Below are 11284 nucleotides of genomic sequence, written 5' to 3' on the forward strand. Positions count from 1 at the left end.
TAAAACTGTCTACAGAGGGTCCCTGAGCATCCTGGAGATTCTAACCTCCCATTGTTCCAGCAGCTCCACTAGAGGCCCCCTTACCAAGCCACCAGGTGACAACTAGAGTCTTTCCCACAGGCTGCCAACTCCCCAGTCCCCCATGAGCATTGTGAGAGAGGAGAGAGACGGTGGGTGGAGAGTGTACCAGCAGGAATCTGTGCCTCCCGAGAAGGGAAGCCACAGCGCTGTCCACAGCGTTCATGGAGAGAGGGACGCGCTAGGACCTGGCAGCTTCAGAGGCAAGGATGACGATGCTGAGCTGCAGTAACTTGTTGGACTTCTCTCCACCTTGAAGGCAAGAAATCTCTTTGTTAAGGTCAATTAATGTCTAGGAAAAAAATGGCATATATTTTTAAGGGATATTTGGGCATTTTATTTGTAAAGACAAAGGGAAAGAGGATTCTACTGTGTGAATTAAAAGGTGTGTGATGTTTCTTGGCAAGCTGTCAAAGAAAATTATATTACCCGAAACATTTATAAGAAGTGATGGCTGTGAGAATAAGAAAGAGGGCCTACTACATGATTTTAATACAGTCCCTTCAAAGACTAAGGCTGAGAAATAAGTGGTTATCAGGATCATGCTGGTGTATTAGTCTACATCCGTGAATCCTGAAGCCAGGAGCATCAGCAGCCCAGAAACAAGCCACTGTACTTGGAGACCATTCTTCAGAAAGGGAAGTCTATCTCTCTTGTGGCTTCTTTGTCAGCTCCTCTTTATTCTCCTTCTTGAGCCATCAGACATGGAATCTTGACTTACTGAGATTACCCACAAGCTGCCAACGGCCAAATCAAAAGACCTCTTTCCCCATTCTTACAGGACTAGATTTTGTCCAGCATTTTACATTATTGACCATCCTTTTTCTTGAAACCTAAGCTCTCTCCCCAGCTTCCATGCTCTGTCCTGCTTCTCCCCCTCCCCTTCTGCTCACTCCTTCAGCCTTTCCTCAGCTTCTCCTCTCTCCCTTTGCTCCTTTTCCTCTGAAAATAGCCTTTTCCAAGGCTGCAACCCTCACCCTCACCCATATCTGCCACCTCTCAAATCACATCACCCCTGGCTGTTTTCCTAATCCCTAGACATCTGTAGCTGGACATCCCACAAGTATCTCTAAAGTTACCTGATACAAACTTAATTCATCTGTACCCCTCACACCCTCCCCACATCTGCTTCTGCTATGATATTTCTTTTTTGGGCCAAGAGCACATGCAGAGGCAGTATAGTATAGTGGTTAGGAGCACCAAGTTCTGATTTCAGACAGTCCTGGCTTGGAATCCCTATAGGCCACTTGCTGGAGCAAAGAAATTGATCACTGAGCTTCAGTCTCTTCATCTGTAAAATTAGGGTTAAGAATAGTACCAGTTTCTCAGGTTTACTGAGAGTATTATATGCACATAAAGGGTTTGGCCCAGAGTAAGGAATAAATGTCAACTATTATTATGGTTTGAGCTTCCTGGGTGGTACTAGTGGTAAAAAACGATTAGCTTTTATCTACTCAGTCACTTGAGTCAGGTACCTGGAAGCTATTTGCATATGTGTGTGACTTTTTCTTTCCTCCATTTTAAGCATTATTGGTCATCAAATCTTATTGAATCTGTGGACACAATGTTTTTTGAAACTACTTTTTCCTTTTTGTCACCCTTATAGTCCTTAGCATATTTTATTTGGGCTCTTACATCTATGCATCTTCTCTACTGTCAGAGTAGTTTTTCTTTAATACAGGTCTTCTTTCCCCCCTGTGCTAGAAGGGCAATAGTTCCCATCTGTTGGCTACAAGATAGAGTCTAACATTTTTAGCACCAACATAAGACCCTTTACAACTGGAACTCAGGCTGTAATTTAGGGTAATCTCCACTCAATTCCCCCTGTCAAAGCACCAGATTCATAGGACTGCCCCCTTTGCCCTGACTATCCCTCTGCACAGCCTTTCTGATCCCTTGTTCGTGCCAGTCCCTCTGCATGGAAAGCCTTCCCTTCTGTTTCCCTAAATATTTTCTGATTCTTTTAAGACCCAGCATAAGTGTCTAATCCTTAGTTAAGCCTTCCCTGATAGTTCTAGGAAGTCACTCCCTTCTCTTCGTTCCCTCTGAACACAGTTCTCACGTATGTCAGTGTTTATCACCTTGTACTGAGGACAGCGGCACACCCTTCGTAAACCCTATGCTAGAAATCATGGGTTGTTTTATTTGCTTTGGTGTCTCCAGAGCCTAACTGAGAGTCTGGCAAAAAGATGGCACTCAGTGAAGACTTGCACGTGACCATGGAAAATAATGAATGAACAAGGGATCAACTGTGGGCTGGGAAGGGTGGCACAGCACCAGAGCAGTGTGGAATTCGTCCCAAAGCAGGGCCGTGCAAGGATGGCTGGGCTTAAGCTGAGTCTCGTGCAGGCTCTGTCTCTGCAGTTGTCTGACTGTCACTTCAGCTTTATCAGCCTCAGTTTCTTTTCGTGAACACAGGGTAAGGGTCCTCACCTGTTCACACGTCAGGGGCAGTGTGAGAGATGCTGAGAGCAGGTGTGCAAGTCAGGAGTCTGTGAAGGGCTGTGGGGATGGAAGGTTCCCGGGACACTCGTGTGAGGCTGATCGCAGACCTGGATGGGGGCCCCTATCCTGTGGCTGTGCCCCATGCTGGAAGCAGCTGCCCATCACCTCTCACAGGCACTCGGGCTGGAAGAAGGTGGTGATTCAAGTGAAGCAAGTCTACCGGCTGCGGTGGTGCCAAGTGGTAGTCCGCAGGGGTGCCGCAGGACGCAGGGTAGCTTGCGAGTTAGGTGATGGACCTTTTCTAATAAGACAAAAGGAGTGGTAAATAAGCCCATGGAAGAAGGGAGGCTCATGGAGCCTGAGTGCTTGAACTCCCTCTGAAGAGGAAACAGCATGAAGTGAGGGCACCTGGTCACCGTGTGGGATGCTGTCAGACTGCCCCTTGTAAGTGCCCGCGTGGCTCCAGGCAGAAAAGGGCGTCAGGGAGGGATTCCTAAATGACTGTAGCTTGTTCTACAGTCTTGCGGGGCGGGAAACAAGGGAAAGCTGGCCTGTGGGCAGTAGAGGGTTCCCAGGAGAGGAAGAGGGCCTCGACTGTGAAGCTAGACACAATCGACAAACTTGGAATTGGCTCTTAAATCCTGTTTCTCTTTTTATAAAGAGAAGGGAGACTCAGTCCAAATCCTGTACTCTGGGCCAGAGACATCTACGAATGACCAGCCTCTGGTCAATGCTGTGGGAGGCCCACGATCTGTGGGGCTGCGGCAGTCACAGTGGTGCTGGTGACCAGGCAGGCTGGAGAGAAGGGACGCACCCAGGTCTCTTACCTGAGGGGAGCCATTGGCCAAATCATGGATGCTTGCTTTCACCACCCAGGTAACTAGAAAGTGAGAAGAAAAGAAATCACAGATACGGTGTTTGCTTCGGCAGCACATATACTAAACCTGGAACGAAACAGAGAAGATTAGCATGGCTTCTGTGCAAGGCTGACACACAAATTTGTGAAGCGTTCCATATTTTTATGTAAAATAGATGACCAGTGCAAGTCGGATACATGAAGCAGGGAACCCAAAGCCAATGCTCTGGGACAACCCAGAGGGATAGGGTGGAGAGGGAGGTGGGAGGGGGGTTCAGAATAGGGGGACACAAGTGTACCCGTGGCTGACTCATGTTGATGTATGGAAAAAACCATCACAATATTGTAAAGTAATTATCCTCCAATTAAAATAATAATAAAAAAATCACAGATATGGCCTCATTAAGAAAATATGGGGTTAGGGGACTTCTCTAGTGGTTCAATGGCTCAGAAACCATGCTTCCAATGCAGGGGCCCTGGGTTTACTCCCTGGTCAAGGAACTAGATCTCACATGCCATGACTGAGTTCACATGCCACAACTAAGACCCAGCACAGTGAAATAAATATATACATATTAAAAAATCTGGGGTTAGGAGGTGGCTCTCCAAGGAGCCCTAGAATCAGAGGGAAAGCAAGGCCACCATCTTGACCACTGCAGTAAAGGCAGCAGCCATTCCTTCCAGAAGCCCAGCGAGGCTCTAGAGACTGCTCTCTTCTCTATGTATATAGATGATCCTAGGGCTCAGGAACATGAAGCAGTCTGTTTGACATCATTTGATGAGTTAAAAGCTCTAACAGGAGCATAATCAAGACTTGCAGCTTCATTCTAAAGGTTATAGCTATGCATGTTCATCATCTGCAGGAAATAACTCAGAGCCACGGTCTCAAGGCCCTGGTTAGCCTGCCTGTCTGGGTCAGCTGAAGAGACTCAAGAGGGTGCAGCCAGAGGAAATAGGTTAATTACCAAACAGTTTTCTGAAATAAAAATAAAATTTCTATAAAATGAGAAGATACTAGGCTAGTCTAATTTTTTTTAAAGATTTTGAAAATATCCAAGGAAAGTAGAAAATATCACAAGGTATCATGGGGAAATATTTTGTACAACACAAAGCAATTAGTAGGAAAATCTGAGTGTTATAGCTGTTACTAGATGATAAAAGATCAAAATTGAGTGAAGGTGACATTTTTAAACCTAAAAACTAGTAACCAGGAAAGAAATTGAGAAAGTTACTGTTGGCATCTTCAAGGAGTAGATGGCTAGTATATTTAATCACATGACATCATTATTTATTATTCTCCCGTTGTAAGTTTATGCACAGCATAGAGCAAGAAGGAAAGTGCTAAGAGAAAGTTGCTAAAAGAACAGATCTTAAAAGTTTTTATCACAAGGAAAAACAATTGTAATCATGCAGGGTGGTGGAAATTGACTACATTTACTGCAGAGATCATTTTGCAAAAATACAAATATCAAATGATTATATTTTATACTGGAAACTAATATGTTACATGTCAATTATACCTCAGTTAAATCAAAGGAGTGTTCTCCAGTTCTTTCCATGAAGAATGGTGATACCAAAATCTGACAAAGGCAGATGATAGAAAAGTATAGCCAGTGGTTCTCAAACGTTTTGGTCTCAGGTCACCTTTACACTTTGAAAAATATCACTGAAAATCCTAAAGAGCTTTTGTTTATGGAAGTAATATTTATCAATAGTTAACATGTTAGAAATTAAAGCAGAAATTGTTTAGATTATGCCTTTTTAAAGATAACTACAATAGAACTATTAGGTGTTAACATAAATAACATGTACTCAAAGAACCAAATCTTCCAAAACAAAAAAAATTTACATTAAACTGGCATTGTTTCCCATTTCTTCAAAACTGTTTAACATCTGACTAAACAGAAGACAGATGGAACTTCCTATCTGCTTTTTACATGCAGTCTGTTGAGATATCACACATTATGTAGTCTCTAGAAAACTCTATGACACATTCCTGAGAGAATGGGAGTGAAAGGGGATAGTATGTCTTAACATTACTATGAAAGTGTTAGGTCCTCAGTCATGTCTGACTCTTTGTGAAGCCATGGACTGTAGCCTGCCAGGCTCCTCTGTCCATGGAATTCTCCAGGCAAAAATACTGAAATGGGTAGCCATTGCCTTCTCCAGGGGATCTTCCCAACCCAGGGATTGAACACGTGTCTCCTGCACTGCAGGCAGATTATTTACCATCTGAGCCACCAGGGAATGCTGGGAAAGATTGAGGGCAGGAGGGAAAGAGGGTGACAAAGGATGAGATGGTTGGATGGCATTACCGACTCAGTGGACATAAGTTTGAGCAAACTCCAGGAAACAGTGAATTACAGGGAAGCCTGGCATGCTGCAGTTCACAGGGTGGCAAAGAGTTGGACACAACTTAGCAACTGAATAGCAATTACTATGAAAAGCATTTTGACCTTGCAGACCCCCTAAAAGGATCTTGGAGATCCCTGTCGGTCTCCAGACCACATTTTGAGAACCTCTACTGTAAGTCAATTTCAATTATGAATGTTGATGCAAAAATCTGAATGAAACATTAGTAACAGAGCCCAACAGTACATTGAAAGATGAATGTATCATGTCCAAGTGGGATTCAGAACTGTAGGAATGTTAACTCTGCCAGGCTTCTCCATCCATGGGATTCTCCAGGCAAGAATACTGGAGTGGGTTGCCATTTCCTTCTCCAGAAGAACTTCCAGATCCAAGGATTGAACCCAAGTCTCCTGCTTTGCAGGCCAGTTCTTTACCATATGAGCCGTCAGGGAAGCCCTTAGTAAACCTATTAACATAGATTTAATATACTAATAAGTCAAAGGAGAGAATCACTCAGTCATTACAATAGATGCTAAAAGTATTTCAAAAAATTCAATATTCATTTCTGGTTTAAAGATCTTAGGAAGAGAGGTATAATAAAATATATCTCCAAAAACCAGCCTTCTGTTTAAATATACTAGAAGCATATTTTAGTGTGAAATAGTGTGAAGGGGCAGAAATTTCCCAAGCACTCGGGAACTCAAGTTCTGCTGGGGAAGCAGATTGCCTGTGATGGTGGTGAATGGGAAAGCAGCAGCAGACCCTAGTGGATGTCAGAGATGGTAGCTGAAAAGTTAATGATCAGTCAAGTTAAACCACGTGCTTCCACCATGCTCCATTCCCCAGGTGTACTTACATATTGGTGAAGCAACAAGCAAGGGTGACTACCTGGTCTTCCCAGCAATGCTTGGTGGCAATCTGCACACTGACCTGCTATGGCCAAGAACTGACCATGGCCTCCTGCCTCCCACAATCTGCCTGGGAAGGGACCTGGAAAGGGGGAGAGAGAGCGGTGCTGCAAAGCCCACTTGGAAGGGGGCCAATGAGACACAACTTAGCTACCCATGAAACCTCCTCATCATCAAGTCCAGGTCTGAGCATCTCCCTTGGACTGGGAACTCTAATGATACCTGGAAATAATGAGAAATGCTTATTGAATTCTAGAAATTATATATATATATATATATATATATATATATATATATATATATATATATATATACACACACACACACATATATATATACAAACACACACACACACACACATAACTTATATATAACTAGAAATGACGTTTTACCCAAGAGTAAAACATCAAGCTCTCTCTTGCCTTTTTTTTTTGGTACCACTTATCAAGTCTCCAAACACTTTAGATCCTATATTCACAGTATATCTTGAATCCATCTTTTGTCTTTGAGCTTGGATCTTCAACATTGCTCACCTGGACTACTCTCCCTGGGGTTAATCTCTCCCTGTCCTCTCACTCCCAAATTAACCATTGAAGAGTGCTTTTTTGATTATATCACTCCCCTGATTATAACAATCCAAGGTTCCCCACAGTGTATGGAATAAAGTTCACATCCTATTTTTCTTCATCAAATAGCCCCAAACAGCAGTGTCCTAATTTTCTCAGAAGTTATTTCTTGTATTTTCTGGCATTCAGGATTTTCTTGTATTGTGGTTTTTGGTGCACATTTCCCAATTTGTTGTCAACTTTACAGCAACCCACTCCAGTACTCTTGCCTGGAAAATCCCATGGATGGAGGAGCCTGGTAGGCTATATAGTCCATGGCGTCATAAAGAGTCGGACACGACTGAGTGACTTCACTTTCTTTCACTTTGTCAACTTTATTAAAGTAACATCCACACAGAAAAATACTCAAATAATAAAACACTTTAAATGAATTTCTAAGAAGTACAGCTGGAACCCAGATCAAGATTTAGACTATTAGAATCTCTAAAGACATTTCAGGAGTCCAGTCCAGTCAGTATGCCTCCAAAGCATAACTGCTATCCTGACATCTAACACCATCTATGTTTCCGATGCTTTTAGTTTTACATAGCAACCCACTGCAGTACTCTTGCCTGGAAAATCCCATGGGCAGAGGAGCCTGGTAGGCTGCAGTCCATGGGGTCACTAGGAGTCAGACACGACTGAATGACTTCACTTTCACTTTTATGCACTGTAGAAGGAAATGGCAACCCACTCCAGTGTTCTTGCCTGGAGAATCCCAGGGATAGGGGAGCCTGGTGGGCTGCCGTCTATGGGGTCTCATAGAGTCGGACACGACTGAAGCAACTTAGCAGCAGCAGCAGCAGCAGCAACTATATTCCCTGGCATAGGAAATGGCAACCCACTCCACTGTGCTTGCTGGAAAACTCCATGGACAGAGGAGCCTGGTGGACTACAGTCCATGGGGTTGCAGAGTCGGGTATGAATGAGCACACACGCAGTCTCTCTCTGTACGTGTAACTTTCATTATCAGGATATAAATCCCTTTACGACATCTAGGTTAGTACCTATGTAGTTCTCTGTACCTATCTCCCCCATGCCCTGGGCTCTGGTACAGAGATTTATCCAAAGAGGACACCAAATCAGGGCACCGTATCAAGACAACGTGACAGAATGTCAACAGTTGAGGAATATATACAGGAGTTCATTGTATTATTCTTCTATCTGTTCTGTAGATTTGGAAATTTTCAAAATAAAAGTGAAAGACAAAATAGCTTATTGGACGACTTATGCAATCCAGTTTAGGTGTGCTATTTAAAACAGGACACATGTAAACTCTTTATCTTATCCTTTATAAGTTTTTGTGTATTTGTATAAGGGAAGAAACCCCTAAATGTAGGTGGGAGTTCAGTGAGAGGGAATCAGGAAAGCCTCCCTTACTGGAGCTATTTGTGGATTATTTACTTTTATTCATCAAATATTTATTTGGCATTTCCTGTGTCCTGGGCACTGTGATAGGTGCTGGGAATAAAATGATGAATAAAATCTAGCCGAGAGTAGTAATGAGACTCCTTGGCAGATACCCTGTGTAGGTCAGGCTGAGAGAAGACTTTGTTGACTATATCTCCCCCTGGTGGCCAAGAGCAGGAACCGCTGCAGACACACCACAAAGAGGTTCCACCCGGGGTTTCTATGACTCATGCCGTCCAAGCCAAAAAACAAAACCCAGAAAATTCAGACTGCTTCTATCCCTCCTCACTAAAAGAAATACTTACCCACCAGACTCTGTTTTTCTGTGCTCCACGTGTCAGATAATTTATAAAATTAAAAAAATTTAGTTAAAAATAAGGTGATTTTTCTTTAGACAAAATATCAAAATGGCAATTGGAAAGTTCCCTTACCCTCAGCCTCTACTGCCCCTTCATCATGTTTCCCACAGGGACCTGGATGCCACACGTGGATGTCAGTGATGTTACAGGGGAAACAAGGAAAAGAGAAAGCCCAGCTTCTCAATGCTTACCTGCATACAGACATAGCAGTTCACTCACTTTGTTTGCAGCGGATGGATCTTGTAAGTCAGATCAGATCTGGCCAACTATTTACCCAACCCTACTGAATGAATCATTTGGATTGGGAATTTGATTCTGTGATTTCAGTGCTGCTTTGAGCAAAGGGACAGTGACCGCATCCCATCCAGCTCTATGTGACGGCTTTTTTGATGTGGCAGCTTGGCCAGGCTACAGCCTCCAGTTATTCAATAAAACATTAGTCTAGATGTTGCTATGAAGGGATTTTGCAGATGTAATTAAAGTCCCTAATCAGTTGACTTTAGGTAGGGAAGACTGTCTTGGATTGTCTGAGTGGGCCTGACATCATTAGTTGGAAAGGCCTTAACACAGAAGGCTCCCCAGAAGAGAGAAGACACTCAGCTTGTGGAGAATGGCCTCAGCCCACATCTGTGAAATTCCAGAGTCCTGTGATCTTCCCTTTCTGCCTGCCTGCCTTATAAACAGACTTGCTTAGTCAGCCCCCAAATATCCCGTAAGCCGGTTCCTAGCAAATAAACTTGCTAGATCTACCATAATAAAATATCACAGACAGGGTGACTTAGACAAAAATTTATTGCGTCACAGTTCTGGAGCCTAGAGGTCTGAGAGGAAGGTGTTGGGAAGGTTGAGTCCTTCTGAGGATGAAGATGATGATGATGGACAGCCTGCTCCAGGCCTCTCCTCTAGCTTCTGGCGTTTTGCTGGCCATCTTCAGCATCCTTTGGTTCGTAAAAGACGCATCACTCCAGTCTCTGCCTTCATGTCCGCGTGGCCTTCTCCATATGCGCATGTCTCTCTCTCCAAATTACCCCTTTTATAAGGATATCAGTCATATTGGATTAGGGCCCATACTAATGATATCATTTTAACTTGATTGCCTCTGTAAACACACTGTCTCCAAATAAGGTCATAAAACGTGTCCTTAGATACTGGACATTAGAATTCCAATATTATCTTGTGGGTGTTCTTGGTTGAACCCTGGACTAATACACTGCATGTGCTTCTCATGGTCATGTTCTCCAAAACAGCTTACCAGAATCAATGGATTCTTTCAGGTGGTACATTCCATGTCTCCAGAAACACGGATTCATTCTCTAATCCAGAGATGTTGAAATCTGGGTATAAGCATAATACAAGTGCTCAGATCATGCAAACAAGGTCAGTGTTTAGGGTTTATCAGAAAATTATTATTGTTAGAATTCTGGGGGCATCTCGTCAGTTAGATTTTATGGGTATTTGAACTGGAAAGTGGAGTGTTTTAACTATAACCTGGGTTTGCCATAAGCAGCTATTTATCACTTAAAAAGAATGAACATCTTGAGAAGCCTAACTAGCTTTCTAGGATTTGGACAGAGTGCTCATGGGTGAGAGAGCTTGGAAGGAAGCTGAATCTTCTGGTGTCCAGGGACCAGGGGTCGGTGACAATACTTCATGTCTCTGAACCTCCCTCGTGTGTCACACACCCTGGCTCCTGACCAGCCATATCTTGTCTGATTTAATCCTTGCTACATTCTTGTCATGTGTTTATTACTCTCCCATAATAAGACTGAGGAGGACGAATCTTAGGGGACACTTAGGTCACACATCTAGTAAGGAAAGGCCAACATTCAGACATACAGTTGATCTTCATTCTTTGTGGATTCCGAATTTTCAAATTCACCCACTTGCTAACATTTATTTGTTAATTCAAAACCAATCCCCCTGGCACTTTCACAGGCATTCACGGACATGTGCAGAGCATGAAAAATTTGAGTTACTTGAAGCATGTGTCCTGGCTGAGGTCTCAGCCACACTCCATTGTCTTGTTTCAGCTCTCGCAGTGTAAACAAGTGTGCTTTCATGGGTCTGCTAGCACCATTTTCTGTTTTGTCTTGCTTTTTGTAGTTTTGTACTTTTGTTTTTTCATTTTCAGGCATGCTGCTGTTTTTTATCACCTTAATTATTTACCTTTTAAAAATGTTTTACTTACTTTTAAATGAATTTTTATTGCATTATAGTTGCTTTACAATGTTGTACTAGTTTCTGCTGTACAGAAAAGTGAATCAGCTATCT

At 43.0% G+C, this 11284-nt stretch overlaps 1 non-coding gene across 1 annotated transcript; it reads left to right on the forward strand.

Moving 5' to 3' along the window:
• Positions 1 to 3437: 3437 nt before the first annotated feature.
• On the forward strand, positions 3438 to 3544 carry LOC113906096. Its single transcript, XR_003514785.1, has one exon. It is a non-coding gene; the product is annotated as a U6 spliceosomal RNA (small nuclear RNA).
• The last annotated feature ends 7740 nt before the right edge of the window (positions 3545 to 11284 follow it).

The sequence above is a fragment of the Bos indicus x Bos taurus genome, chromosome 15, assembly GCF_003369695.1.
Source record: "Bos indicus x Bos taurus breed Angus x Brahman F1 hybrid chromosome 15, Bos_hybrid_MaternalHap_v2.0, whole genome shotgun sequence".
Taxonomy (NCBI): domain Eukaryota; kingdom Metazoa; phylum Chordata; class Mammalia; order Artiodactyla; family Bovidae; genus Bos; species Bos indicus x Bos taurus.